At 42.9% G+C, this 5629-nt stretch overlaps 1 protein-coding gene and 1 pseudogene across 1 annotated transcript in view; one reads left to right on the forward strand and one right to left on the reverse strand.

Moving 5' to 3' along the window:
• The window catches only part of VNN1 (vanin 1), a 25090-nt gene that overhangs the window by 6934 nt on the left and 12527 nt on the right, over positions 1 to 5629 (forward strand). The window lies entirely within an intron of this gene.
• LOC102824151 lies at positions 1067 to 2190 on the reverse strand (annotated as a pseudogene).

Raw genomic sequence — 5629 nt, forward strand, 5'->3', positions numbered from 1 at the left:
GCCTGCTTTAGTAACATGCTACTCGTATCAGACGATAACCCATCCCCCTCTGTCAGTAACATGCCTAAGTTGACCAGCCAACTCATGTTTCTAAACCCCTGTGTGTGTACATGTCTGTCTTACAAACTAGAAACCAAAGCCGTGGGGCTCAGGTGTGCTAGTAACCTGCTAACTGATCAGTTTCTACTCCCTTCAGAAGGGTGAGCATACAGCATTGACAGCCCCAAATAGCCAACTTTTCAAGTCTTACCACCCCCTTCCCTTCTCAAAAGGAGACCCTTACTTCCAACTAAGACTATTCACCTTCATCTCCCAGTGAGACCTTTTAGAAAAACACACATCTGCATACCCATATATATAATTTTTTTGTTTTTACATTTAAATATAAAAATACTACTCTGCTTTGTGGAGGACCAAGCAATAAGAGCTTTTTCTTCTCTTAAGGTAGGGATATATCCATCAGTTTATTCTGAGTTAAATCTTCAGGCCAGGACCATTTAGCCCCTGGCAAGGAAGTCGAACAGAGAGACACCCAGAGCAATTTCCTTCCTGGTCCCTCCTAATCCCCACGTTTATTGTAAAGTTGGTTATACTGTTTATAATAAATGGAATTTCCCATCCAAAGAAGGAACTCTTGACCTAACGGCAGAACAAGCCAGACCCTCCCCTGCCAGCTCCCTTATAGAAAAAGTCCTACCCTCCTCCCTTCCCAAAAACATATGCGCTCTTTCTGGAAAACTATGACTACTGGACAAACACACCGGATTAAATGGAAGCAGTAGTTATGTTTCCTCACCCCCTCCCCACTAACACACTATTCCTCAGTCTTCGAGAAAGCTTCAGTGATAGGGAGAAAAGGGGGGCAGGTGTCTGTGTGAAGTGATTAAGAACCTGACCTCTCTACCATGGCCCAAAAAAAGCAAGAGTTATTAATTGGGCATGAGGAATAAAAAAGACCTTTATATTCGCGCTTTGAGTTACAGCTAGTAGGAACACGTGGGAGAAGGAAACAGTGGGCATGGGATGAAGAGCTGGGAGGGGTTTCATGGCTGGAGGTCTCGTCCACTTAGTTTTTATACTGGAAAGGCTCATCACCAGTCTCTTTGAGAAGACAGGTGCAGATAAGAGCTCCTGTCACTGAGTAGGGGGTCACAGTTGGCAGAGGGGCGGTGGTCTTCAAAGTAGCCCTTCTTCTCCTGGCCAAGAGTCCGAGGAATGCAGATGCTGGTGCCACGGTTGGCCATACCGGCAGAAAAGTCATTGATGTTGGAGGTTTCATAGAATCCAGTTAGGTGCCAGGCATTGTCCAGGCCCCCTTTGGGATCGTAGGCACGGATATGGTACTGGTGCCACTTTCTTAGTCTCTCAATGGACTCCTCAATATACTTCAGACCATTGTCTTCTCGCATGGCCTTGGTGCTGAAGTTGGTGTGACAACCTGCACCATTCCAGTTCCCAGGGATGGGCTTAGGATCAAAGGTTGCTATCACTCCAAAGTCTTCACATACATGGTGCAGGATGAAACGGGCCACCCAGAGATGATCTCTCACATTGATTCCTTCACAGGGTCCTATCTGGAACTCCCACTGGGCAGGCATGACCTCAACATTCGTTCCCCAAATCTTGATGCCGGTGTACAAGCAGGCCCAATAATGAGCCTCTACAATGTCCCTGCCATAGGCTTTGTCTGCTTCCACACCACAGTAATATGGACCTTGAGGTCCAGAGAAACCACTGGAAGGCCAACCAAATGGGTGCCCATCTGTCCCCATAAGGGTATATTCCTGCTCCATTCCAAACCAGGGGTGCTGGCTGTTCACCATGTCCATTATCTGCTTACAGGTATGCCTTAAGTTGGTCTCTGCAGGTTTTCGGTTGTACTTAAAAGACTTCACACAACACCAGCTTGTTTGGGTCCTTGGGGAAAGGATCCCTAAACATGGCAGCAGGGATGAGATACATGTCACTGTTAGACCCTTCAGACTGGAAAGTACTGGAGCCATCAAAATTCCACTCTGGCAACTCTTCTATAGACTTGGGTTCACCATCCAGGGTGCGCGTCTTACAATGTAGTCCTTCTCCAGTGCCATCAATCCAGACATACATGGCTTGGACTTTTTCGCCCTGAGGCAGACCCATGTACATCTGCTTGATGCCTTTGTTCAAGTGGGAACTTGCTGAGGTGGCCATGGTGGAAGATGTTCTGGGCGGCGAGCAGGCTGGAGGGCAGGCAGACCTCGAGAGTGAGGTGAGGAGTGGAGACATGGTCAGGTGTACAGATTAGACGCTTGGTTTCACTTCACTTCATTCTCGGCTCTATATGTCTAACTTTTTAAGGTATCCCAAACAGCTTTCCAAAGTGGCTGCACCCTTTACAATTCTACCAGTTGTGACAAATAAGACAGTTTAGAGGTAAAGAACATTAGAAGTACATGAAGAAAGTAGTTGTTAAGAGCCACCATTATCCAAACCAAAGCTGTTGCCCTCGAGTCCAGTTGAAGTCATTGTGACCCTGTTGGACAGAGTAGAACTGCCCCTAGGATTTCCTAAATGGTAAATGTTTATGGGAGGGAACTTCCACATCTTTTTCTTTTGGGGTGACTGGTGGGTTCGAGCCACTGACCTTTTGGTTGCCAGTCAAGTGCTTAACCCTCTGCACCACCAGGGTTTCTTGCCATCATGGTGGTTGTTGTTAAGTGCCATCGAGTCAGTTCCGAGTCATAGCGACCCTATGTAGAGTTTCCCAGGAGCAGCTGGTGAGCTTGTACCACTACCTCACGGTTCAAACTGACCTCGCTGTCCAGCATATTAACCCACCGTGCCACACTAGGACTCCTGCCATCATGGTTCTAAGTTTATAATGACAGTTGTATTTTAAGTATAGTTCTGAAAGTTTCTGGTAGGTCAAGAAAGAAACAATTAGGCTCATAGAATTTTATTATCATAGAAGAAAATTTACAGATTTCTTGAGCAATAAACTCTCTAGTAACCTAACCCAAAGTTGAATTTGTTTAACGTATTTTCATTGGCTAGTTATGTAACAGGCACTCCTTGTAAATGAGTGTCCTTTAACACAGTGAATGTCTGCATGTATAGTCATGGTGATGTGGCTTGCCGATTAGAAGACTGGATCACTACTTCAAGGTAAAAAAGAAAACTTACCTAATTTAGCATACCTGTTTGTGAAAACTTTCAAAGTAAAATTCTGATCACATATTACTTTGTGTTATCACTTCAAAATCTTGTGTGTATGTATTGATTCTCCTGCAGGATGAAAGCCATGCAGCTACCACGCCTTCCACATCTGTGAATGGCCCATGTATTCTTGGAGAACTTTGCCTGTGATTTCATTGTCCAGGTTTCACATGTCTAGCACAGTGTTTTGTGTGTTATAGGGACATAACAAATATTTGTCACAATTTAATGTATACTTATTGTTAGCTAAAGAGGCCCTGTGGCACAGTGGTTAAAGCATTTGGCTGCTAACTAAAAGGTAAATGGTTCAAATCCACTAGCAGATCCTTGGGAGAAACAAGTGGTTTTCTGCTTCGAGTTTGGCTGTTAATCTGAAGTTCAGCAGTTAGAATCTACCAGTTGCTTCTGTAAAGATTTGCAACCTAGGAAACCCTATACTCTTAAGGTCTCTATGAGTCTGAACCAACTTGATGGCATACCGTCACCACCACCACACTATTTTTACAGGGTCTCCATGATTTGGAATCAACTCAATGGCAGGGGGTTTGGGATATTGTTGGCTAGTAAATGCCTTCTTCTATAATTAATGGCTTTTCTTATAATGGGAGATTATACACTTCCAAAGAAGCCTTAGAAAATACATTTCCCCCTTCTTCTGTTCCCAATTGTCCTATGACAGAGATCTATACTACTTAAAGACTCAGCAGACATCATGAATCAAGTGACAAACTGATTTCAAGCCCACAGAAGCAGATTGCACGTTTTATACTCCAAACCAGGACATGTAGTCTGATAAAGAATTTTGGAGCTTTTTCTTGGTCTAAGAAATGTGGTTTAAATAAAAATATATTATAATTTACAATATAATTTCCAGATGAATGGAAACAATAGGATAATTTGTTTGTAATCAGTACTCTTTCAGAAATCCCAAATACCATGAACCTCTTCTTCTGCCTAAAAATGTTTGGAGTAAATATTTTTCAGGTAGTTCAATGTATTTTAGTTTGTTGTTGTCATGTGCCATCGAGTCATTTCTGACTCATAGCAATCCTGTATAGGGTTTCCAAGATGTGGCTGGTGATTTTGAACTGCCAATCTTGTGGTCCAAACCAACCTTGCAGTTAAGTGCTCTATCCCACGCTGCCATGTGAATTTCAGGTCAGTCGGTAGGTAGGTGATTCTTCATCTAAATATATTAAACATAGTAATTTTTTAACTATACTTCCAACACTCTGCACTTTTCCAAGGATATGTTTTGTAGTTGATGTTGTGACTTTGCTTACTCATAAAGTGGTGGTGGTGGTTCTGTGCCTCTGAGTCAGTTCTAACTCATAGCGACCCTATATAGGCTTTCCAAGGCTGTAAATCTTTGTTGTTGTTGTTGTTGTTGTTGTTAGGTGCCATCAAGTTGGTACCAACTCATAGCAACCTTATGCACAGCAGAACGAATCAATGCCCAATACTGGGTCAACCTCACTACTGTTGCCACGCTTGAGTCCATCGATGCTGCCACTTGGCTAATCCATCTCATTGGGAGTCTTCCTCTTTTTCTCTGACCCTCCACTTTACCAAACATGATATCCTTCCCCAGTGACTGGTCCCTCCTGACAATATGTCTGAAGAATGAGAGACAAAGTTTGGCCATTTTGGCCTCCAAGGAGCACTCTGGCTGCATGCACTTCTTCCAAAATGGATCTATTGGTTCTTTTGTGAGCCCATGGCACTTTCAATATTCTCCTCCAACACCATAACTCAAAAGCATCAATTCTTCTGCAGTCCTCCTTATTCACTGTCCAGCTTTCACATGCATATGAGGTTATTGAAAATACCATGGCTTGGGTCAGGCGCACCTTAGTCCTCAAGATGACATCTTTGCTCTTCAACACTTAAAAAAGGTCTTGTGCAAAAGATTTGCCTAATGCAATAAGTCATTTGATTTCTTGACTGCTGCTTCCATGAGTGTTGATAGTTGATCCCAGAAGAATGAAGTCTTTGACAACTTCAGTCTTTTCTCCATTGTTAAGAATGTTGTTTATTGGTCCAGTGGTGAGGATTTTCACTTTCAGCAATCTTTACAGGAGCAGAAAGCCTCATCTTTTTCCCATGGAGCAACTAGTAGATTTGAACTGCAGAACTTGGGGTTAGCAGCCCAACCATAATCCAGGACACTATCAGGGCTCCTTGCTTATTTATATATGTTATACAAATTTGTTTTAGATTCAATTGCCATGATATGATACTCAAGGAAGTTTCCACTGTCATTTGCCTGGGTATGGCATTAAGTTTTCTCATTCACTGAATTAGCTCTTTTTGCCTTCTCAGTTAGTCAGTAAACATTTCTTGTTTCAAGGTTGTGCCAAATGGGGACAAATATGGCTATATGTTCCATATTCTGAGGTCTCACTTTTCAAATTTGCATCTTATTGTTTTATGG

The sequence above is a fragment of the Chrysochloris asiatica genome, unplaced genomic scaffold, assembly GCF_000296735.1.
Source record: "Chrysochloris asiatica unplaced genomic scaffold, ChrAsi1.0 scaffold00013, whole genome shotgun sequence".
Taxonomy (NCBI): Eukaryota; Metazoa; Chordata; class Mammalia; order Afrosoricida; family Chrysochloridae; genus Chrysochloris; species Chrysochloris asiatica.